The sequence below is a fragment of the Silene latifolia genome, chromosome 5, assembly GCF_048544455.1.
Source record: "Silene latifolia isolate original U9 population chromosome 5, ASM4854445v1, whole genome shotgun sequence".
Classification (NCBI taxonomy): Eukaryota; Viridiplantae; Streptophyta; class Magnoliopsida; order Caryophyllales; family Caryophyllaceae; genus Silene; species Silene latifolia.
Genome location: NC_133530.1, coordinates 63,288,114 through 63,315,335, shown reverse-complemented (window position 1 = coordinate 63,315,335; position 27,222 = coordinate 63,288,114). Strand labels below are relative to the sequence as shown.

Genomic DNA, 27,222 nt, shown 5'->3' with positions numbered 1-27,222 from the left:
CGAGTTGTGTTGTCACTTTCACAACAAACGCAATCATGATCTGTTCTATCCTAGGTTTTGTAGTCACATGTTTGGTACTTAACCAACATGAATCCTGGAAAACTTAAGGTAGAAGGTTTGGAAAGTTTTGTTTTTAGTGGTTGACTCGGTTTGACTCGTTGTTAGAGTCGGGATTTGAATTTTTGAGTCGGTTTTTGGTCCGGTGTCGGTTTTGACTCTAGTTAGTGTTATTGCGACCCTTTCGTCGTGCATTAAACACTCCAGGTATTTTTGAAATGTTTTGAAATGTTTTATTTTCGTAATCGTTTTAAGTTTTCCGACGTAAAGTTGTACACAAACTGTCGATCAAACGCAGCGATTCCAAAACATGTTGTAGTCCGATAATCATCGGTTGTTTGTTTGAGTCTCAGCAGATACTGGGTATCTACAACTGGCAGGAGAAGAAGATAAACAATACTGAATTTGGGAACTTCTTAATGTTGCACATGATTCGGTATGAGGGAGAGCTGTTTGAAGCCGACTTGACCTCGAAAGTGTATAGGCACTACTACTGGGCAGAAATGGCAGCAGCATTGCTTTTAGCTGATATAAATCAGAACAGGACAACTTTGATCGAAAATGATAAAGAGTTTGCAGAAGGCAAGGAGGAACTCTTGAAGACATTAAAGCAAAAAAGGAAAAACAACAAAGATGCAAAAGAGAAGTGTGGTAAGAGAAAGGGCAAGGAGAAAGCAGCTGAGAAAGGAACAACTGTCAAGGAGGTAATAACAAATATAGAAGTTCCTACAAAAGAAAAGGCCGATGGTACTGGGATACAGAACATTGACACAGAAATATCCATTCTTCGTAAAAGGTACAAAATCGATAACCTGACTTTTACATTAGTTGGCTTTTATTTGGCTTTTGATTGGCTTTTATTTTCAAAAAATTATGTACATTATTACGTATTTTCTTTATAGAGAACATGATTGCCGAGAAGATGCTAAAGATGATGGAGAACCACCAAAAACAAGATACAAACGATTCAAGAGCGTTGCAATTCCTAAGAATCGAGGTAGGGAAAGAGGTGTAAGTAGAGGAAGCAATTAAGACTACTAGATTTGGTGGCACAAAGTTGTAATTAGAAGTAGATGGATGTAATACTGGTAGGACAATGAATTTAATGGTATACATTTTGAATATTGAATCTCAAATTTAAAGTAGTTATGGCTAACCATTTTGGTTTGGATCCGATATAGTTATTGGTAAAGTGTGATATTGTTTCAAGTGTCTTGTGATATTTTCCTTTGGTTGTTGTGATATTGCTTCTCAACATACAATAAAAGTAGATAGGGATTTAAATACCCTTTTTACTTTGATATTTTTTTGTGTAGAGTTTTATATTGTTGTGTAATCAAGGTGATATTGTGTTACAAAAATTCTAGAGGGATAATAAATCTCAGTAAAAATGATGATGTTATAACAAGTTGTGATATTGTTTGTTATGAGTTTTGATATTGTTGTAGACACAGGTTGATATTATTTTGGTGATACTAATTTTATTTCGATTGCTGTGATATGTTGGATAATAACAATCAATTGGATGGTCTTTCATAAAAGTTACAATCTGATACTGTTTACCATAAAATAGTGATATTGTTCCTTAGTATATGTGATATTATCTACAATCAAGTGTTATATTGTGAAATACACGGGCCAAATCTTAGTTAAACTATATTATTAATTCTGAGGTTTAACAAAAAATTTAAAAACAATACAAAAAAGGTTCCCATGTAGAATGATGTATAAGAATACAAAAACAATTTTGCTATTTTTCTGTTGTATTAGTTAACAATAGAAAAGAATTTGTATATGCGAGTAATGTAGACTTCATCAGCATGTACTCAAGCTCTTAATCAACATCCGCAAGTGAAGAAGTCTGCAAAAAGCAAATCAATGAACAAAAAATTATTTCAGCAGTATGTTGTATATGTAAATAACTGTGATATTGTATATAATGACTAATGATACTTTTCTTAAAATGGTTCTGATGTTGTTTCACAAGAAGACAAATTTGGATGGTTAAACATGTAATTTTGTTTTGTATACAACATGATATAATTTAGAGGTACATGTGATATTTTTTCTCAAAAAACACAAAACAAAGCCATGAATAACAAAAATATTTAAATAATTCAAGTAAGAAGTGTAACATAATGAATGTATATGTGTAGTTAGAAAAATCAATTACGTTAGATTCATTATCATCCACTGAGTGCTCAGATGTCTCAGCAGCTGGATTAGGGCAGTTGCGCTTATCATGATGTGCCATTTGTTTACACTTATTGAAAAACCTTTTCGGCTTTTGTGCCTTTTCAATGCACTGCTGTTTCTTAGAGGTCAACCTCTTGCCACTACCCTTGTTTTTGAATTTGACAGGTGGTAGTTGTTGGAGCTTGTGTCCTCCATAGTTAGTGTGACAACGTATATAAATCTCTTATAGGTTCACAAGGGTATACTTAGTATTTTATCAGTTGGTTAACGTTTACTTAATAACGGTTGGCTTGCTAGAAGTTTGACGTTATTATCATACTGATGGCGGTGATCAACTAGTCCCTAAAAGTCACACCTAAAGGATGTGTTTGAGAGATGTGATTGTATGAAAATATAATCACATTGATGCCTTATATGACTAAAAGGTTAGTCCATGTATTCGACTAAACAGTTAGTCAATGTGATGATGAGACGATTATTTAATTCAATTAAATAGTATTAGCTGAGACGAATTAACTGTCAATTCGTAAATTGAATATAAACTCTTATATTTAATTAATGTATATAATGTTAGCTTAAATGAATTAAGATGTTAATTCGTGATTAAACGTAACCAGTTATATTTAATTAGCAAATTATAAATATGCGATATTTATAGTTAAAGTATATATTATACGAGATTGTTATAATATATATTGTCAGGCCGGAATTAATAAATCGACTACAAACGGAATGTGTGGACTTATTAATACGGGACAACATATATGACAATTGATAAAAATATACACACATTTTATACATTAAAATAACTACCAAAAATAAAGAGATTTCTCTCCTCATTTGTGGTTCACTCGGTCAAAACAAGAAAAGAAAGAAAAAAATATCTCCCATTTTTCTCTCCCTTTTTCGGTTATAATAGGGTAGAAGGGAGATCATTTTTTACTACTCTTTTTGACCTAATTCTAATCATCATACAAAACCCTATTCTAGCAAAGAAAATAGGCATTTCTCATCACATTTTGGGTGCAACGATTAGGAGAATATCAATTTGATATTTGTTCTTAGGCCATATTTGCTAGGACCAAAGGTTGATTCTTAATCTATACTATTTTTTTTATGCAATTTTGTTTATGACTAGTTTTTCATTATTATAATTTCGTTATAATCCTAATAATCTTAAAGGAAGTATACCGATATTTCCTACAAGTGGTATCAGAGCATAGGCCACGGAATTATTTTATATGATTTTCATAAATGGATTTAAACAAAGAATTTTTAGAAAGAAAAAAAAAATTCGGCCGAGACAATTTTTTTTTAGCCGTGAAATTATTTTTTTTTCAGCCGAAATGGTCTTTGATTTTTGATGTTTATATTTCCATTTGATTCATTCATATTGTTGTTTTAATTAGTTAAGATGATAATATGATAATTTGTAGATGTTTTGATTTAATGAAAATTAAATTGAAATGTAAATGGAAATCTTTTTTTTTGTTTGTTGATGATTTGTTTTTGCTATATAGATTTTGGCATACAAGTTAATTTAACAAATGTTCAAATCAATTGTGATAATCGGTTTAATCATGATTTAGATATTCATTTTAATAGGTTAAATTTAATCATCTAGTTTGAATACATGTTTAAATTAAAAAAAAAAAATTATGCCAATCTTGTTATAATAGCAACATTAAACAATTGTTCATAACAAATGAGTTGTTTTTTTAAAAAAAAAATGTTTTTCGGTTTTAGGGCAGAAATGCCGCAACAATAAAAAAAAAATTGTTTTTTTTTGTTTTTATGGATATGCCGAAAGAATAAGAAAAAAAATCAGTTTTTTCGTTTTGCCGAGCTGAAAATTATAAAAAAAAAATCTGTTTTTTTTCTTTTTCCCTGTTTTGCCGAGAACAATCAAAAAGAAAAAAAAATCGTTTTTATTTTTGTTTTGTTTTGGCCAATATTGATTATACATTATTATCTATAATGTATAATAATTGTTGTGAAAAGGTTCACAAATTAAAGATACCTAATTATTTTAAAGAGGTTTAAAATAATGTTGGATTAATTCATATTACAAGATTAATATGTATTAAGATTAAAATTATTGTGTGTAATTGAGGAATTGTCACATAATTTGATCATTTAAATAGGTGGTTTGGATAAATTACTCTACATAATTAAGGAATTATGTCTTGAATGTTTAATTTATAGTTGATGCATTTTTATTTAGTTGAATGTTTTGTTGAATGGTTTATTTACGTATTTTTACAATCGGTTGTAATTTGTAATACCTAGTGTGGCCTTAGTTAAATTATGTTTTCGTAATGATGGAAACATAATTTTTAATGTATTTTTGAGATCTCGTATCTCCTTTTGGTTTTCTAAGTATTACGGTTTTGAAATTAGAATGTAAATAGGTTTATTTTGTAATTTATTAATTGTAATTTTGAGAAGACTAAAGATGGAGATTGGATTGCTCACTCCCGCTACATGGACTGATGTGACCATAATTAGAGCATATTTAGTCCCCGAATTATCCTTGTTCCCATGCTTTTTAGTGCATATTTGGGTCATTTATTGTCTTTAGTTCTTTGTTTTGCATATTCTTTGATGTTTTGTGTCCTTGGTAGGAAAGGAGTGCAAACCTTCCACTTTCATGGCAAAATGAGGCTAAATTGATTGAATTCAATAACCAAGCATCAAGGAGAGACAAGATTAGAAGGCCTTTGTACATACTATAGTAGATGGGCAATGATGAGAAAAGATCCTTGCATCCCCGAGGAAATCCTCAAGGATTTTATGAAGAAAAAGGAAGAAAAGAAGAAGGAATGAAACTGCCTGACAATCCGTGCGGATTGCCCTGAAGACGCCCGTCCCTCACCACAATCCGAGCGTCTTCCTCAGCAAGACGCCCGGGCAAAACCACCCAAAGACGCCCGTCTTCCCCCTCTGGACGCCCGTCCAGAAGCTCCCAAATCCGCCCGTCCCGCGCCAAAGGTGCCCGGATTCCCAGACAGTTCCATTTCGTCTTCTACAAGCTTCAAGGAAGGATGCACATCTTTTTCTAAGACCGGCAAAAAAGAGACCGGAGTCTCCCTAGAGACCGGCGATTCCTCAAGGACTTAATCGTCATTTAAGCCCTTAGTAAACCCTAATTTATGTACCTAATCCCCACTATAAATACCCCATTAGTCTAATTAGAAGAGCATGTTCTTCTTAGCAATCGTTAGTGTAGTTAATATCAATCAAATCTCTCTTTAATCTTGTAATCAACATTTAATCAAGTTTTAATACAAGTTTTATTTCCTTAATCTCTCTCTTGTTCATCCTTTATTTTGGGTAATTGAAGATTATTTGGGTTATTATTGGGAGATTGACAACCTTCCAATCAAGCATCAAGTACTTCTTTTATTCTTTGCTTTATTATTGGAATCATTAGTAGGTATAATTCTCTTAATCCCTTTTTAATTATTGTTAATCACTTTCATTTATTCATCATGTTTCACTTTGTTGGTATGATTGACAACCTTGCTAGCATGTTCAACATGATAATGAGTGAGTAGTTTCCTTAGCTAGGGTTAATGAGTAATTAGGGGAAACCAACATGGGGAATGATTCATGCTTAAATTAATATGCTTTCATAGTTTATTTGCTTGCTTGTTGTGATCTCAACTTATGCACATGTTATGTTTGATGAAATGCGAGCCTATGAATCCTTGCATTTTTTACCCATCACCTATCTTTTCAATGAGACTTGTAATACATAAACCAACTCGAGTCTCATTAGACCATGCATGTTGTTGAGTAGGGAAGATTAAGTCGACTTGTAGGTGTTGTACAATCTAATCGATTCGGCTCCGGGACCCAAACTTTCCTAGGATTGTAAGATACAAACCAACTCGATCCATCACAACAATAATTGCTTGCTTATAACTTGAGAATATGTTTGTATGATCAATTCCCATGAATCCCCTATGACCCCATGACACCCTAGTGCTTTTTATCAATTGTTTACATCCCTTTTAATTCATCTTGCTTGTTTACTTTTATTGCTTTTTAGTTTAGTAATCTTCTACTTCAAACCCCAATTGTGACACCCTTAGACACCACTAGTTGCAATAGAAATCTCATCTCAATTCCCGTCCCTTGGGATCTGACCTTTACTTGCCTCTTTACTAATTGTAGAGTTGTTTGTGAAGTTATAAATTGTGTTTTGGTCTAGGTGCTCCTAACGACAAGTACTGAAAACTAAACCCCACGAGGGATCACGACCAAAAAATGGCGCCGTTGCCGGGGACGGTGTTAACTTGATTTAGATTTTCTTGTATTGTTATTAGTTGTGTCTTTCTTTGCCTTGGGGAAGTAAAACTCCTCAAGGTTTGTTCTAATTGTTTTCGAGTTGTTTGATATTTTGCATGTCTAGAAGATCACAAGGTGACTTGTTAATCTTTGATCACGAAATTGAAAGGACTTTGACAACCAATAGAAGACTTGCTAGGAGAACTTTGAGAGGTATTGGTGAGGTTGTAGATATTCAACCAAATACTATTGAGTTCATCAACCCTTTTGCAAGAGAAGGTGAGGAGAACCCAACACAAAATCCAACACAAAATCAACCCACAATGCCTAAGTTTTCATCACATTCCGTACCCACCGAGGAGAACCTACCCAATGGTACTCCCACACCAAAACACTTAACCGGAAATTTTATTGCCAAATCCGCATTTATCCAATTAGTCGAAAGAAGCCAATTTGGGGGGATGCCTAGTGAAGACCCTCATTCTCATATGGAGACTTTTTGTGACTATTGTGATGCGATTTCTCAAACCGGTGTAACTCAAGACCAAATTCGATGGGTCTTATTTCCTTTTTCTCTAATTAGAACCGCGAAACAATGGTTCAAAGGCCTTGATAAGGCTACTCTCGGAATTGATTCTTGGAAGAAGTTAGCTCTAGCTTTCTACAAAAAGTTCTATCCACCGGAAAAGACTAACATGCTAAGAGCTCAAATTACGGGCTTTAAGCAAATAGATGAAGAATCCTTGTATGAAGCTTGGGAGCGATTCAAGGGAATTTGTCGCTCATGTCCTCATCATGGACTTAGCGAGTGGTTCTTGGTACAAAAATTTTGGAACGGTCTTTATGAAGACTCAAGGAACATTCTCAACATGGGATCAAATGGAATGTTCACCGAAGTTGATGACAATCAAACTTAGAACAAAATTGAGGACATGGCGGTCCATAACTCACAATATAGTAGACCTCGCAAGGCTACTAAAGGAGGAAAGCATGAAGTGGACTCCATTACTCAATTGGGTGCTCAACTTAGTGCTCACATTGATACCATCACTTTGAAGTTTGAAAAAGCTATGGCTAGACTTGAAGAAGCCTCAAAATCACCAAAGCATCATGTTAATGCCATGACGGCATCTTCATCGATCCCAAGTGGGATATGTGAGAATTGTGGAACTTTGGGACATGACCCAAGTGAATGTAGGGGAACAAATGAACAAGTGAATGCTTTCCAAGCATACAAGAGTGGTACCCCTTATTCAAACTATTACAATGAAAACACCAAATTCCATCCAAATCTCTCATACAAAAGCCAAAATGTTCAAAACCCTCAACCAACATACACCCCACCTCCCATGAGAAACCAAAATCAAAGACCCTTTTACAACCAAAACCAAGGTTACCAAAATCAAACTCCATACAATCAACAAAATGACCAAGGTTTTGATGTTCAAAAAGCGGTCCTCCAAATGCAAAAGAATTAACAAGAGTTTTTCACTCAAATGCAAAAAGATAGTCAAGCAAAGGAAATTACCATCAACAACATCCTAGCTCACACCAAAATGTTGGAAACCCAATTGACTCAACTAGCATCTTCAAGCTCACAAAGGCAAAAGCGACAATTACCACCTCAAAGTAATCCCCCAAGACATGAAACGGTTAGTGCCATTCACTTGAGGAGTGGTACAAGGTATGAAGCACCGAAAAAGCAAGTTGAGGCGGATGAAGTTGTGGAAGCTAGTGACAAAGAAGAAATTGTGCAAAACTCCAAGGATGGAGAACCATCAAAAGAAGAAATTTCAAAGAAAAATGAAGACAAGGTCAAGGAGAAGGAGCCCATTGTGATTACACTTCCTTTTCCGAGTCGTCAAGCCAAGCCCAAATTTGATGACCAACTTGGAAAATTTATGGAAATTGTGAAGAATTTGGAAGTTTCGATTCCTTTCACAGAATTAATTAATCACATGACGGCCTATGCAAAATACATGAAAGACATCCTCACAAAGAAGAAGTCGATCCGGAAGCTTAAGACTATCGCCTTCACTAAGGTGAGTAGTGCAATACTTCAAGGGAGTTCACCTCCGAAACTCAAAGATCCGGGAAGCTTCTCAATACCGTGTACCATTGGCGATACCACGATCAACAAAGCCTTATGTGATCTAGGGGCTAGTGTGAGTGTTATGCCGTACTCGGTGAGTAAAAGGTTAGGGATGGGAGACCTTAAATGCACCAATATCACAATCCAAATGGCTGATAGATCGACGAAGACACCATTAGGGATATGGGAAGATGTTCCCGTAAGAGTTGGGAAATTTTTCATCCCGGTGGACTTTGTCATTGTTGACATGGAAGAAGACTCCAACATTCCAATCATTCTAGGAAGACCTTTCTTACACACCGCGGGTGCGGTGATTGATGTGAAGCATGGAGAGCTCACTCTAGAAGTGGGAGATGAGAGCATAACTTTCAATCTTGACAAGACCATGAGAGCTCCCCGGTTGCATGAACCATGTTTTATGGTTGATCATTATAGCCGGAAGGATGATTGGAAGAAGTCGGAATTCCAATGGAAGAAGAAAATCGATGATGCTCCATTCAAAGAGCAAGTGAATTGTAACAAAGAGAGCTTGAAAACCTCACCAAAGTCAAGCAATGAAGAGGATGGCCTCATTGGCCAAGACAAGAAAGTGGGAGAGTTGTCTCTATCAACTCAAGAGATATTTAGTGATCAAGTAGATGAAGTTTGTGGTCTTTGGGACGATGAGTTTGAAGGTATTTTCAATCCCTATATTGGTAATGCTATCGATAAAGACCAACATGAAGGACAACAAGGGCAAAAGGTCTATTGAAGATCTTTATCATGATAATGAACAAGCTTTTGACTACTTTTTCAAGGTGTTGAGTAACATCAACAACACCTTGGACATGCCCCAATGACATCTCACTAAGGATGAGAGAAGTGAGGGAGGGACTAATGATTTAATTGATGTGTAGTGCTTTAGCTTAGTGTGGGGATAGCAATTGCCTAGGCTATTCATGCCTTAGTAGTGCCCCTACAATGAAGAACACGGGATTTGAAGAATGAAAAATGACAAGGGAGATGCAAGTACACGGATGGAACTGAATCCGGGTAAAACAGGGAGAATCCGAGCGTCTTCAAGGGAATCCGCTCGTCTTCAGTAAATCTGAGCGTCTTTGCCAGAATCCGCCCGTCCATTTTAACTGAGAATTTGAAATTTTAAGACTGTCGAAGAATCCGAGCGTCCTGGTAGAGAAGACGCTCGTCTTCAGAAATCCGCCCGTCTTTGCAGGAAGACGCCCGTCTTTTTGCCTGTGAAAAACAAGAAAGCTTGCTGTTTAAGAATCCGCCCATCTTCAGAGGAAGACGCTCGTCCTACAATCAAAGAATCCGAGCGTCTTTGCTGAAAGACGCCCGTCTTTAGGAGAGAATCCTGAACCCAAAATAGGCAGAATTCGAGCGCCCCGAAGGAAAGACGCCCGTCTTCCCCTGCAGTTTAAAAATTTTCGGGTATTTTAAATACCTCATCCCACATTCATTCCTTCTTTCATTCATTCAAAACACTACCCATAAACCCCAAAACTCAAAACCCTCATCCTCTCCATCACCAAAACAAGATGTCCTCAACCAAATTCAATAAAAACAAATCCAAACTTCCTTTTAACAACAATCAATCACTCCGCTTCCAACAAAAATCAAACCAAGCACCAAAATCTTCAACCTTTAAGTCGATTTTTGAAATTACAAAGGCAAAGCCTTTCATCTTAAAATCGATTTGGGTATACTTGGAAATTGAAGATTTTCACTCTTTTCTTGGTATTTTCATCAATGTCAAGAACAAAAGGATCAACAAAGGCACCTAAGGCAAAGGCACTCTCAAAAAGACAAAAATGTCTTCAAGCAAAGAAAGCCTCATTGGCTATGGTGGTAGCTAGTTCAAACTTGGAAGTTCAACAACAAATTCCTCCCTTGGAAGCAACAACATCAACAACTCCGGAAATTGCTCAATTATCAAACTATCCGGAGGTAATTTTCATTTCTAACTCCCATAGGGATACATTTGCCACGTATGCTAGAAAATCCTTTCTACCCACCAAATTCATATGTGAAGATGCCTTGAACAAATTGGGTGTCCTTGAACAAACAAAAGCCTTCTTTGAAGCCATGGGGTTGGGAAAATTGTTTGCTACAATAGAATTGACATACCCCTCCCTTACCTTAGAATTCTTGAGTTTTTTGAAAGTTACTAAGGTAGAGACTAGAGAAAACATCGAGTTCCGCCTTGCTAATGTGAGTAGGCGCATCACCTTTGATGAATTGGGTAAAGCATTGGGTCTTAGTGATTCACCTAGTTATTGCAAGAAAAGACACTAACCACTTTACCAAGCTCGATTGTGTTCTACTTGAGTCGGCCTTGAATATTGGAAGGGAATTCACCAAGCCTTACAATTCTCTAAGGCTTTTGGTGGAAAGATGGCTAAATGTTGATTGTGGAAAGCAAGGCACCGCTTTTATTGTAAATGGAGGTCTAGTCACTCTTTTGGCTAAGTACTTTGATCCGAATTTCAACAAGGATAGCAAGTATGTGGCGAAAAAGGGGGGTCATCTCATTGACATGGATGCCATGATTAACAAGTACAAGTGGGTCACTCATAACCCTCTTGACACCAAATATGGGTGGCTCACCAATGAAGCTAGATCTTTTACTTTGCCTTCCAAGATATGTCGTTTGAGTGTCCATCGGACCAACTACCTTCTTCCCCTCTCAAAAGAAGCCGAATACATCATCCGTCAACAAAGGGGTGAAATTGAAATGCCCTCGTCCTCCATTGTCACACCACCCTATCCATTCAAGTATCAAGAGTTCAAACCCAAAGGTGTTAAAGCAAGCAATGACTACATGACTCTACTTATGCAAGAGATGCACAAACAAGCTTTTAAGGATCGGGAAGATGCATACTTAGCCCAATATCCACCCCTCCTTCATTTAGCTAGGCAAGGACTACTTGATCCTTCATGTCCTTTGCCTAGTTGGGCGGATAGGGAAGTCTTCTTTCCAAGTGCATCTAGGGGTGAGATACCTGGTGACGATGAGGTTGTCGGTAATGAGGTTGTTGATGAAGACATTGATGAAGAGGTAAATGAAGGGGAAGAGGCTAATGAAGAAGAAGATGATGAAGGAAGTGAGCAAGGAAGTGAAGAGGGAAGTGGTGATGAGTCCACTTCTATTGAGGAAGATGATGACAATGATGATATGGTGGAAGACTAGCAAGCTTTGGAGGCTCCTACCCTCTTGAGGTTTGTCTACTTCTTTCTTTGTTTTATTTATTTTATCTTGATCATGGTTGGAGAGTCCAATCAACATAAAGGACTAACACCTCGGCCCCATTGAGGTGTTCCTATTTCATTGTTCCCACTTTTGAAAATCCAAAATGACAAATTTAGTTTCATGCATTGCATCTTATGTGCATGAACTACCCCCAACTTTAAGACATTAGAAATAATGTCTATCTCGATTTGGGGAAGTACATGCATACGCAACGGGAGGTAATCTAAATTATGCTCTCCGTCATAAACAAAAACCCATGCATCATGTAGTGTAGATTAGTATAGCTTGCATTTAGTGTAGAATTCATGCATCATGCTTGCATAGTTTCCCATCATTTTGGCCATTGAGAACAATGCCCCTATTAGTGTGGGGATGGGGAATTCTAACTTAACTTTTATTCAAAAATCAATCCAAAAAATTTCGAAAAACCGTAAAAATTTGAAAAAATTTGAAAAACCAAAAACAAGTTCATTTCCTTTGTAGTGTAGTCATGTATATATTGTTGTATATATTGTTGTATATATTATGCTTGTTCTATCCTTGTTCACATTGATTGACTACGCCACATCCAAGACATGAGGATCATGAAGACCGCATGGTATGATCTTTCCAATCTCCTTTTTCCTCTTTATATTAATGACTATGTGGCTTTATTTTGATTGATGCGGTATAACAATGTGAACTTAGGACTTGCATTTTGTTTATATGTCATATTAGTTGGTAGAATCATATGCATTAGGATGTATATACGTTAGTTGCATCATGGCATGTAGTTTGCATGTTAGAAAAATTTTGTGAAACCGTCTACTTGGGAAGCTTGACAAGTGTATATAGGCCCTAGTAGATGTTTTTTCTTCTTAAGACTTTGCTTAATAGAATACTTGTAAAACACCCTAGGATGTGTCATGCTAGTATCCTTTGACCCATGAATTAAGGCCTAGTCAAGAGTACCTTGTGGTGTGATAACTCCTTGGCTACCGTTTATTCCAAGGTGACCCTTGAAACCATGCATCCATCCATCATCCATATTCTACCATACATTTTGTCATCAAAGGGAATGGGCACAAAAAATAAATTGTTCAAATTTGAGTTCAATGAAATGAAAAGTAAAAGAAAGTTTGCAAAATGCATCAAATGAAAATAGGAGCAAAAATAGAACACTTATGCTTCAAATATAAGGCACCCTCACTACATATGGGGTGACTTTGAAAATGTTCAAAAAGAAATGCAAAAAGTTTAAAGTTGTCAAGTATTGAATTGCCAAACATCAAAAGAAATGGCAGAAGAAAGTGTTCTAAAATGTTATATACCACAAGAAATTGGGGGGAAAACAAAAACAAAAGCAAACTCCCAAAGTGAAACTCAAATTCTATCGATCCCTTTATCCATCGTATCCATTTTTGTGTATGGTAGAGAGGGGACGACCCTTCTTCTTTTCTAGGCAAGAGGGGGAATTCCGCGATCCTCCAGTTTTTCTAACACCATAGGGAGTCTACTCTTGACAAAAGCATTTAACGATTGAGGACAAAGGTACCCTAGCTTGACACAACTTGGAGGTGATTTATTGGTATCCTTCTAGGCTTAGTAGTTTGAAGAAATTGCATCTATGAAGGAGTGTGTACCCTTGAATTGCTTCCCTTGTAGATAATTTCTGCCACTTAGATGAGGAAAGTGGCTATTCTTTTGTAGATGCATCCATCACTTGATTTTGTGTGCTTAATGTTTGGATGTGTCGCCATTTTGGCAAGACCCACCTTGCCTTGCAAGAAGGCATCCTACCTCATGGTTATCTTGTTGTGAGTTGAAGGGGCGGAGTGAGACCCGCTAATTGTCTCATATAGGCTATGTTATTAGGTTAGTTTAAATAAAGGTCCTAGTCTTTGTCACCTCTTTACTCGGGACGAGCAAAGGTTCGGTTTGGGGATATTTGATGTGACCATAATTAGAGCATATTTAGTCCCCGAATTAGCCTTGTTCCCATGCTTTTTAGTGCATATTTGGGTCATTTATTGTCTTTAGTTCTTTGTTTTGCATATTCTTTGAGGTTTTGTGTCCTTGGTAGGAAAGGAGTGCAAACCTTGCACTTTCATGGCAAAATGAGGCTAAATTGATTGAATTCAATGACCAAGCATCAAGGAGAGACAAGATTAGAAGGTCTTTGTGCATACTATAGTAGATGGGCAATGATGAGAAAAGATCCTTGTATTCCCGAGGAAATCCTCAAGGATTTTATGAAGAAAAACGAAGAAAAGAAGAAGGAATGAAACTGCCTGACAATCCGTGCGGATTGCCCTGAAGACGCTCGTCCCTCACCACAATCCGAGCGTCTTCCTCAGCAAGACGCCCGGGTAAAACCACCCAAAGACGCCCGTCTTCCCCCTCTGGACGCCTGTCCAAAAGCTCCCAAATCCGCCCGTCCCGCGCCAAAGACGCCCGGATTCCCAGACAGTTCCATTTCGTCTTCTACAAGCTTCAAGGAAGGATGCACATCTTTTTCTAAGACCGTCGAAAAAGAGACCGGAGTCTCCCTAGAGACCGGCGATTCCTCAAGGACTTAATCGTCATTTAAGCCCTTAGTAAACCCTAATTTATGTACCTAATTCCCACTATAAATACCCCATTAGTCTAATTAGAAGAGCATGTTCTTCTTAGCAATATTTAGTGTAGTTAATATCAATCAAATATCTCTTTAATCTTGTAATCAACGTTTAATCAAGTTTTAATACAATTTTTATTTCCTTAATCTCTCTCTTGTTCATCCTTTATTTTGGGTAATTGAAGATTATTTGGGTTATTATTGGGAGATTGACAACCTTCCAATCAAGCATCAAGTACTTCTTTTATTCTTTGCTTTATTATTGGAATCATTAGTAGGTTTAATTCTCTTAATCCCTTTTTAATTATTGTTAATCACTTTCATTTATTCATCATGTTTCACTTTGTTGGTATGACTGACAACCTTGCTAGCATGTTCAGCATGATAATGAGTGAGTAGTTTCCTTAGCTAGGGTTAATGGGTAATTAGGGGAAACCAACACGGGGAATGATTCATGCTTAAATTAATATGCTTTCATAGTTTATTTGCTTGCTTGTTGTGATCTCAACTTATGCACATGTTATGTTTGATGAAATGCGAGCCTATGAATCCTTGCATTTTTTACCCATCACCTATCTTTTCAATGAGACTTGTAAGACATAAACCAACTCGAGTCTCATTAGACCATGAAAGTTGTTGAGTAGGGAAGATTAAGTCGACTTGTAGGTGTTGTACAATCTAATCGATTCAGCTCCGGGACCCAAACTTTCCTAGGATTGTAAGATATAAACCAACTCGATCCATCACAACAATAATTGCTTGCTTATAACTTGAGAATATGTTTGTATGATCAATTCCCATGAATCCCCTATGACCCCATGACACCCTAGTGCTTTTTATCAATTGTTTACATCCCTTTTAATTCATCTTGCTTGTTTACTTTCATTGCTTTTTAGTTTAGTAATCTTCTACTTCAAACCCCAATTGTGTCACCCTTAGACACCACTAGTTGCAATAGAAATCTCATCTCAATTCCCGTCCCTTGGGATCCGACCTTTACTTGCCTCTTTACTAATTGTAGAGTTGTTTGTGAAGTTATAAATTGTGTTTTGGTCTAGGTGCTCCTAACGACAAGTACTGAAAACTAAACCCCACGAGGGATCACGACCATGGACCAAGATGAAACATCAAGACAAGCTTCCCGGATCCAAGGATGGATTCCAAAGTAGTATTTATGTTCACTTTGGTAGATAGGCCACACTAGGACTTTATTTTGTTTTCCGTTTTTCCATTCCTATTGCTTTTCTTCACATGATAATTAGTGCATCATTTTCCGCCTAAATCAAACCACCTACTACTAAAATGCATGAAAATTGACTCATATAGATTGAATGTTAGTTTTCATAGACATACAGATGTCACACAATTATAAGCCATCATCTTAGTTTATTCATTCTCGCATGCTAGATATTAGTTCACTTAAAATGAATTAAAATAAAGTTGATGGGATCTTCCTCTAAAAATGAAATTGAGACTAGTCTTTATAGGCCAAACAGCTATGAATCCCTTCTTCGTCGGTAGGCATATAGGACCTTACTCTCCATATGACCCCTTCTACGTTGGGTAAGTAGTTTGTGTTGACTTAGTTTACCTCAACATTATAATCCGAAGAGTTTCTCGTGATTATGATAGACTATAGATAGAATTTACAGAAATTTATCGACCAAGAATTCTAATAGTAGAATTAGCCAAGAGGTTGGCTTATCAATTTACAGATAATTGAGTCTTGGGATCATTTATATAATTCTTGAGGGAGGTCAATTGTATAAATGCTTGAGTCTTCGCGTTATAACAGTATTGCATTATACTTAAATCATAACGATGAGTATGCTTATTATTTTTTCTTCTTTTCGCAGTGTAGAATTCGTTTTATATTGATATTACTGTTACAACAAATGGCTGGAAATAACGAAATCCATATGCCAAGTGCCACACTTGGACGCGAGTCCTGGCTAAAAGCTTTCATGGACCACATGAATCAGTTCACACGACTGAAGAATGATGGGTCCAACTTTGGACTCGGGAGGCATCATTACGGAATGTCGCCATTGCGACGGTAAGCTCAAGTACTTAACTGAGCCAATACCGCCAAACCCGGGCCCCAATGCAAGAGCTAACGAGTCAATTGCTTATAGTGACTTCGTTATGGAAGCGGGTGCGATAAAGAACGTACTCATTTTTGCAATGGAAACCAATTTGCAAAGACGCTTCATTGCCCAAGGTGCAAACAAGATTTTCACCACGCTCACTAATGAGTTCTCAAAAGCACCGAGAATCGTTACTTATGAGCATACCTGTCGCTTCTTTGATGCGAAACTCCAGAAGGGCCAACCGGTTAGCCCACACATTCTTAACATGAATGAGAATGTCGAGAAACTGGAGGCACTTGATTGCAAAATCAGTGAGAGCATAGTCATTGACCGTATGCTTCATTCACTTCATCATGGTTTTGCCCTCTTCAGGGCAAATTACTACATGAATGACATGAAGAAAAGTCCTCATGAGCTACACTCACTTCTCGTACAGACCAAGAAGGATATGAAATTGAGTGGGAGCATGAAGCAAGATGTTCTCATGATTTCCAACAAGAATAAGGGCAAGGCCAAGGCTCATGGCGAGCTAACTGTAGGAAAGCCAAATTTTAAAAAGTCAGGAAACGGTAAGAGTGGGCCTGGTGAGGCTAGTGGCTCACAAGGCAAGGTAAAGAGCAAGGGCGGTGACATTGAGTGCCACCATTGTCACAAGACTGGACATTGGAGGAGGCACTGTCCCGTGTACCGTAAGGACATAAAAGCAGGCCGCGTCACTCCTGTTGGTATGTCATCTTATACACATATGATTGAGATTAACCATGCAAGTTTCGGAACTTGGGTACTTCATACTGGTTGTGGTTCTTATCTGTGTAATCATTTGCAGGGCCTAAAAAACATCACACCTCTCGCAAAGGGTGATGTGGACCTGCTAGTCGGGAATGGAGCTAGAGTTGCTGCAGTCTCAAAGGGAACATACGTAATCCAACTCCCAAGTGGTTTTGAGTTATATTTATATAACTGTTACTATGTACCCAGTTTATCTAAGAACATTATTTCTGTTTCCGTACTTGTCAAAGACGGCTTTTCATTTTCAATAAAGGATAATAGCTGTATTTTCTCTTTCAATGAAATGGTTTATGGCAAAGCAGTTTCCATGAATGGAATTTATATCTTAGATTAAACCACAGATATATTACATGTGAATAATAAGAAATTAAAAGTTGGTGACAAAGATCAAACTTATCTATGGCATTGTCGAATGGGACACATAAATGAAAAACGTGTAAAGAAACTCGTCGAGAATGGGACTATTCCCGCATTCGATTTTTCTACATTTGGCACGTGTGAATCATGTCTTATCGGCAAAATGACTCGAATTTCCTTCAAAGGTGTTGGAATGCGCGCTAGTGACCTATTAGGACTCATACATACTGATGTATGTGGACCTATGTCAATTACCGCTAGAGATGGCTATAGATATTTTATCACTTTCACGGACGATTTGAGTAGATACGGATATGTCTACTTAATGAAGCATAAAAGTGAGTCCTTTGAGAAATTCAAGGAATACCAGAATAAGGTTGAGAACCAACTGGGTAGAAAGGTTAAAGCACTCCGTTCAGATCGGGGTGGCGAATATCTTTCAAATGAGTTTGATCAACACCTTAAAGACTGTGGAATAGTTTTACAGTTAACTCCACCTAGAACACCTCAATTAAATGGTGTGTCCGAACGGAGATATCGAACACTACTTGATATGGTTTAATCCATGATGAGTCACACGGTAGTACCTGATTCATTATGGGGTTTTGCTCTTTTGTCAGCTGCTCTTATACTTAACTGAAGTCCGTCTAAAGCTGTCGACAAGACTCCATATAAAATGTGGAATGGAACGGTACCTAACTTGTCCTTATTCGGGTTTGGGGCTGCGAGGCTTATGTCAAGTGGAGACACGAGGATAAGCTCGGCCCGCGATCGGTCAAGACATATTTTATTGGTTATCCAAAAGGAATGTTTGGTCATTACTTCTATTCGCCTACCGAACATCGAGTTTTTGTTGCGGCTAGTGAGAAGTTCTAAGAGAAAGAATTTCGCGAGAAAAAGTCAAGTAATAGAACCTTCGAGCTGTCGGAGATTCAAGAACCAACAACCGAGGAACGGATGGAGGAAGTTGTTCCTTCAACTGATGATACGGTTAATATTCCTCAGGAACCTAGGAGGTCGTTTAGAGTCTCTAATCCTCCAAACAGATACATTGGTATGGTCGAGGAGAATGACGTTTTGCTCCTAGAGAGTAATGAACCCGCTACCTATAAAGGTGCCATGACCAGTTCTGACTCTAAGCTATGGCTTGAAGCCATGCAATCCGAGATGGACTCCATGTATGAGAATGACGTATGGGATCTAGTTGTTTTACCTAATAAGGTAAAACCTCTTCATTGCAAATGGATTTACAAAATAAAGCATTCTGTAGACGGGTAACCAGATACCTATAAGGCATGACTAGTGGCAAAAGTTTCACTCAAGTGCACGGATTGCATTATGATGAAATTTTTGCACCCGTAGTTATGCTACGTTCCATTCAGATAATCTTAGCGATTGCCGCTTTTCATGACTATGAAATTTGGCAAATGGATGTGAAAACCGCCTTCTTAAACGGTTATTTAGAGGAAGAGTTGTACATGGTGCAACCCGAAGGTTTCATAGATCCGGAAAATCCTAAGAAAGTGTGCAAGCTTAAGCGTTCCATTTATGGACTTAAGCAAGCTTCTCGGAGTGGGAATCATCGTTTCGACCATGTGATAAAAGAGTATGGTTTCACTCGATCAGTCGAGGAACCATGCTTATATATCAAGTCGAGTGGGAGCAAGATTGTTTTCTTGATATTGTATGTCGATGACATACTCTTGATTGGGAATGACATTCCTCTCTTATCTTCGGTAAAAGGATGGTTGAAGAACCATTTCCAGATGAAAGATCTGGGTGAGGCACAACGCATATTGGGAATCCGTATCTATTGAGATAGATCACGACGGATGTTATCACTGAGTCAGGAGTCTTATTTAGATAAGATTCTTGAGAGGTTCAGCATGACCAACTCCAAGAAGGGGAACCTTCCAATGACGTCTGGGATGCTTTTGAGCAAGTCTCAGTCACCCATGACACCTGAAGGGGTTGAACGCATGAGTCGTGTTCCTTATGCATCTGCAATAGGATCAATCATGTATGCCATGATATGCACACGTCCAGACGTGGCATATGCATTGAGTATGACGAGTCGGTACCAAAAGAATCCAGGTGAAACACACTGGATAGCTGTTAAAAACATCCTTAAGTACGGAGGACTAAGGATTGGGCATTGACTTATGTAGGAGATACTAAGCTATGCGCAATCGGTTACGCAGATGCTAGCTTCCAAACGGATCGAGATGGTTCAAAATCTCAGTCCGGGTTCGTCTTTACTCTCAATGGTGCTGCGGTCAGCTGGAAAAGTTCCAAACAGGAAGTTGTAGCAGATTCTACTATTGAATCCGAGTACTATGCCACTTCGGAAGCAGCAAAGGAAGCTATATGGATGCGTCAATTCTTACAAGGACTTACCACAGTTCCTAGTTCGAATGACCCGATCACCATCTATTTTGACAATAGAGGTGCCATCTTCCAGGCTAAGGAGCCTAAGTCTAGCAACAAGTCTAGACATGTACATCGGAAGGCTCACATGATCCGTGATTACGTGGAGCAAGAGGAGATAGTGATTGACAAGATTGTTTCGGATGACAACATCGCGCACCCTCTCACTAAACCATTAAGATATGATAAGCATGAAGGGCACGTTATTTTCATGGGAATTAAACGTGTTCCTGAGTTGTACTAGTTGATTATGGATTCGATACATTATCTTTTTCATATGCTATTTATAACTTCATCGTTTTATTATCATATTTTGTTTTTCATGTGGATTGTACGACAACATTGAACGCCACAAAGTGAACTGAATTACATTATATTTGTTTTGGTCCGTAATCGCCTACATGAGCTGATAACTCTGGCTATTATTTTGTGAAGTTGATTGATGGTGGGTTCAACGAGCCATAAGTCAAACAGTTGGCTGATCGATCACAGATGCGAGTTATAACGATACCTCGTAGGACAAGAATTGTGACAACGCAATGGAGTCCTAAATGTTTAAAAACATTCGGTGCCAGGTCGTGGATTGGACGTCCATTGTATTCCTAGAGTCGATTCTTTTGACTATCGACTTTCTCTTGAGATTAAGGCAGTTTTTGGGTGACTTTGGTTTCTTTCTCATGGTCTGTAGTAACAGAGGCTAAGCGATTGTCACTTTGGGTCATTTCATACTGTGCTTATATCTGCAGGATTCGAGTTGAAGAAAATATCCAACCTTTATCAGGTTTAGTTATTTCTCAGGGCCACTCGAGGAGTTGTAACTGAAATGCATGGCCATGCTCAAATGATGATTCGTTTATCAGTTAAGTTACTCTCTAGTCGGGAAAACCACTCTTGATATTGATCACTTGTAAAATACGACCTTTATGAATACGGATTTTGCAAATTGTTTTACATTGAGTGGGAGAAATTTTAGGATATGAGAATCGGTTATCGCACATACACTTGTGAGGACAAGTGGGAGATTGTTGGAGCTTGTGTCCTCCACAATTAGTGTGACAACGTATATAAATCTTTTATATGTTCACAAGGGTATACTTAGTATTTTATCAGTCGATTAACGTTTACTTAATAACGGTTGGCTTGCTAGAAGTTTGACGTTATTATCATACTGATGGTGGTGATCAACTGGTCCCTAAAAGTCACACCTAAAGGATGTGTTTGAGAGATGTGATTGTATGAAAATATAATCACATTGATGTCTTATATGACTAAAAGGTTAGTCCATGTATTCGACTAAACAGTTAGTCAATGTGATGATGAGAAGATTATTTAATTCAATTAAATAGTATTAGCTGAGACGAATTAACTGTCAATTCGTAAATTGAATATAAATTATTATATTTAATTAATGTATATAATGTTAGCTTAAACGAATTAAGATGTTAATTCGTGATTAAACGTAACCAGTTATATTTAATTAGAAAATTATAAATATGCGATATTTATAGTTAAAGTATATATTATACGAGATTGTTATAATATATATTGTCAGGCCGGAATTAATAAATCGACTACAAACGGCATGTGTGGACTTATTAATACGGGACAACATATATGACAATTGATAAAAATATACACACATTTTATACATTAAAATAACTACCAAAAATTAGGAGATTTCTCTCTTCCTTTGTGGTTCACTCGGTCAAAACAAGAAAAGAAAGAAAAAAATATCTCCCATTTTTCTCTCCCTTTTTCGGTTATAATAGCGTAGAAGGGAGATCATTTTTGACTACTCTTTTTGACCTAATTCTAATCATCATACAAAACCCTAAAACCTCACAAAAATTGGGGATCTATTCTAGCAAAGAAAAGAGGCATTTCTCATCACATTTTGGGTGCAACTATTAGGAGAATATCAATTTGATATTTGTTCTTAGGCCATATTTCCTAGGACCAAAGGTTGATTCTTAATCTATACTATTTTGTTTATGCAATTTCGTTTATGATAGTTTTTCATTATTATAATTTCGTTATAATCCTAATAATCTTAAAGGAAGCATACCGATATTTCCTACAGTAGTATATGGACCGCATCTGAACATTTAACCCCAAGAAGCATCTCTAACTCTTGTTGTTTTGTCATTGTTTCAGGGCCGGGCTTGAATTTCTGTCTAAATGCCTTCAATAAATCGGTAAGATCGGTTACATGATTTTCAGGCAGAGATTTTATCAAAGACAACGTTAAGTAGAACTCTGACCAAACATTCGAAATCTGCAGCTTACTCATATCTGACGAATCAAAATTGTCCATCAATTGCCCATGCACATCATAAAGAGGCATCTTTTTGGTGTTCTTTGTCCACCTACTCAAAAGGTATTGTTCAGGTATCTTCCTCACCCCTTTACCTGATAAAATCATGATAATGTGTTTGCAGATGTATCCCTTCCAGAACCTCTTACATGAACATTTTGCATCGAAAGTTGTGGGTTTAAATGTTGTTGTGTACGTTGTACGAAATTTTGCATCTTCAACATCAAGAAACCTTGCAGTGGAATCCCTTGAAGAATATCCAGCGCTAGATGAATGCAAAGAAGCGACACACTGCTTTGGAATTTGTAAAAGAGTTCGTGTGTGTAGATGGTGGATGCATGAATCTCGAGATGAAGGATGGTTTTGGTTACAGGTAGAGAGAAATCACTGTCTCTATCAAGTGACTTTTGGGTGTATCTTTGTTGATCCATCGCGCTCTGGAAGCACAACAAAAATTCCACAAGTGTGCCACGAGGATTCTCGAACCGGTTGAAGAAGTTTTTCATGCTCTCAGAATATTGGGTAGTTCTGAGAACACAACCAAGAGGAATGTCACGATAATAAGCCGGAATCCAACGCTGCCGCTTGTTAAAATTGTTAGAAATATATAATCTCATTAATTTACATATTCATATATGTTCAAATTTATTTAGTCATAAAATAAATTCTAGATCTTATGCATGCAAACTAAAATAAAAGAGATGGAAAAATCTATTTCTCACCATCTTATTTTCGGCCATTTGGGCACCAACAAGATCTCCTTCTTGTTAGTTCTTGAGCTTTCCTTATAATGGATGAACAAGGTTCAAATTAAAAACTCTCCCAAAAGCATATACCCAAGGTGTTACTCTTAATAATTAATAATATTATGAACTAGTAATATTATTAATCTAGCTTAAAATTGACCCAAAATATTTATTTTGTTCTCCTCTATTTCGGTTAAGAGGAGAGGAATTTGTGAGCTTTTGTTTCTCTAGAATTTTCACAATAGTAGAGAGTAATCTCATTTTCTTACACTAGAAAACTATGATGAAGTAGTGAAAATGAAAATGATAGAGGAAAAGCTCTCTCTTTTCTCTTGGAAAAACCGGTTGGAGGAGGGAGTAGGAGCCAATGCATGAGCTTGTTTTTCTACCCAAGAAAAATAGGCATGCAAGGCTACAAGTAGGGTTTGATCATTGTGTTTTCCACTTAAAATAAAAACACAATATAAATCTAATACTCCCTCCTTTTTTCGGCACACTTAAATAAAATGGGTAGTCCATTTTATTTTGTCATTTGTCAATTGTGACATATGTGACATGTTACTTGACATGTGAAATTGTAATGTATTTTTAACATATTAAAAATCAACATACTCATAAAATATGTCATATACAAAATCGACTAGTAGTTCGTAATTACTTGTACCAAAACGGTTTATCAAATTATAAATTACAACGTCTTGTATTTATAATAAATTATTCATTCAATTTCAATTTCAATTGTTTCGTAAACAATAATTTGATCCAAGTAATAAAACAATTCGATTACTTAGACCGTATCTAATTTAATCGAATTACAATAAGACACGTTAACTTTACTCACAAAATCATCCGTCAATTTTAGGCAATTTAATTAACTCGTATCGGCATACGATTAATTAAATAATCAATTAAGAGCGTCATCCTATAGGTATGACCTAAGGGGATCAACTGATCACCACCGCCGTACGACAGTAATGTCAAACTCTAGTCAGTCAGTCATTACCGATATGTGTGGACCAGTTGACTGTAAAACATTACATCCCACATCTATTTTTAAAATGAGATTTAAACATGTGATCATCATGATTGACAGTTGTGATTGCATTATTGTCGGAGGACACATATTCCAACAAAAATATTTTTAAACCATCCATTATCTTCCAGTTGAAACTCATTGATCAACGCAGACCACATCTCTTCAAAGTCAAAAGGCTCTAGGTCGGAATCCCAAACAATAGAATTCATACGGCTTACAAAGTCCGTCTCTTTGGTCACCGTCGTGCCTACCTTTTCATGTAATTTATGTATGATGTGCCACATGCAATAACAATGGGCAGCTGTTTTAAAAACAGCAGGCAATGCAATTTTTATTGCAGGGCATTGGTCGGTAAATAAGCAATTGGGTTCCTTTCCACCCATACAATCTAAGAATTACTGGAAAACCCAATTGAAATTTTTGTCGTTCTCCCTAACCACAAGTGAAGCAACAAAGGTGACCGACTTCTTGTGATGATCTACACCAGTAAAAGGACAGAATTTCATATCACACTTATTGGTTGAATAGGTTGGGTCAAAGGTCACCACCTCACCATATAGTAAGTAGTTTCGACGTGCCTCTGCATCAGCCCAAAAAACACGAAACAAACACCGCTTCTCATCAACATCATACGCATAATAATACCCTAGCCTAGTTTCAGAAAGCACTTCAAGCTGATTTATTAACATTTGAGCATCCCGCTGCCCTATAAAAACACTTGATTTCCCTACCAAAATTTTCAATGTCAGTCAAACATGCTCCCACATTTTCATAGCCATCAACATACTCCTTATAAGACCTGAAAGTAGTCGTTGGGCTGATATTTACCTTGCAATTGTCAATGATTGTTTGTTTCTGATGTAAATTAAGGTGGCTGGATTTGTTCTGAAATTCTTTATACTTTAGTGGACAAAGAAAGTGGTTATGGGCAGCATGAAACTGATCAAGAACAAAAAGTGGGTCTTCCTAGGATCATATGGTTTCATACTTCTCTCCTCCTCTTCACCATTAGAGGGTAACACATTCGGCTGACTATCCCTAAAGCCTTCTCGATTACAGACAATGAGTTTTGTCTTTATATCACCACTACCACGAAACCTTTTAGTTGAAGACTTTCTTGGTTCAAATCCGCGAGCGTCCGCATAAGTTTCATTAAATTGGATACACTCATCTAAGGTAGCAAAACTTTGTCCTTTTCTAGGTGTAAATTGAGCGGCAACATTCCGTATCCACTCCTCAGAAACTCCAGGGGTGACAATCAAAGAAAGGTGATTTCCACTATGCACATCATCAACTTCTATGCATTGTGGAGTAGAACCAGGTATAAGAGAAGCAGAAAAAGTATCTTCAAAACAGGCTGATGGAACAAATTCTAGCAGGGAAAAGTAAATGAGAGTAAATCAGGCTGTGATATTATTAAGGATAATATGTGATACTAGTAAGCATAAGGGCTGATACTGAATTATATAAAGTAACTACTGTAAAGTAAAGTGTGGGATACTAATTTACAGAAGCATGTATTATTAGATATTTTAGTGTATGATACTATTGTGAATGATATGTGATATTATTAAAGACAACTTGTGATATGCTAATTAGGTAAAACATATAATATATAACTATATTTGAAACTAGGATACTGTAAAGAATATGAGTGATACTATTAGGGTTATGTTGTGATACTAAGTTAAATTAAGTAGGTAAACAAATTTAGGTCAAACAGCAACAATAAGGTCAAATCTGAATGAATCATGCGAAACAGTTCGCAAAAGAAAAGACGAGATAAAGCGATAATTGTAATAGTGATGAGCAATATATACATGAGATAATCAAAATAAATCAGGTAACACGAGATGAATGAAACATGAATTCAAATGGAAAACGATAACAATAAAACATCAATTAATACAACTCAGAAAAGATGACTAAAATTCAGAAATTGAGACAAAAAACAAAGCGAAATTACAACAAAAAAAACAAAAATTAAACTAAATCAAGTAACGCGAGATGATTAAAACATGAATTAAACAAGGAAAACGATAACAATTAAACATCAATTAATAAAAATCAGAAAAGATGACTAAAATTCCTAAAGTGAGACAAAAACAAAGCGAAATTACAACAAAAAACACAAAAATTAAAGGAATGATGTGATGGGTGATGTCGTTGGGTCTCCCAATCAAACACATTTATATTCTCAACAAACAACTAGTTAGTGGTAAGTCGAGGTCGATTCATGGGACGGTGTGCTTTGGGTTCTAAGTTTATCCATTTCAATTTATGCAAGTGTCACGATTGATTTGGGTTGTAGTTGTGTTCTAGACTAATGTAAGCAATAAAGTAAAACAAGCAATAAAAGGAAGGATGTAAACAAATGATTAAAAATGCTAGGATATCATGGGGCCATAAGGGATTCATGGGAGATGATCATACAAAAATGTTCACAAAGTTGCAAGCAATTAATGTGGTAAAGGAACCGAGTTGGTTTATGTCTTACGGTTCTTAGGAAGAGTTGGGTCCCGGAGCCGAATCCATTAGATTGTACAACACCTACAAGTCGACTTAATTTCCTCCTAATCACTTCTATGCATGGTCTAACAAGACTCGAGTTGGTTTATATCTTACAAGTCAAGTTGAATAGATAAGAGATGGTTGTAAATGCAAGGATTCATAGGCTTAGCATTTCATCAAACATAACATGTGCATAGGTTGACATCACAACAAGCAAGCAATTTAATTATGAAAACATATTAGATTAAGCATGATTAGTCCCATGTTTGTTTCCCCTAATTACCCACTAATCCTAGTTTAGTAAATACTCCCTCATTATCATGGAAAACATGTCATTAATGGTGTCAATCATTACAACAAGTATAAACATGATAAGATCTTAAGGAAATAAACAATAAAGAGTAAAGAGTAAAGGAATTATACCAAACTTGAGATGATTCCCAATAATAAAGCAAAGAATAAAAGAAG

The 27,222-nt window shown here is 36.8% G+C and overlaps 1 non-coding gene across 1 annotated transcript; it reads right to left on the bottom strand.

Moving 5' to 3' along the window:
* Window positions 1-7,241: 7,241 nt before the first annotated feature.
* On the bottom strand, window positions 7,242-7,348 carry LOC141658202 (small nucleolar RNA R71). Its single transcript, XR_012549102.1, has one exon. It is a non-coding gene; the product is annotated as a small nucleolar RNA R71 (small nucleolar RNA).
* Window positions 7,349-27,222: the final 19,874 nt, after the last annotated feature.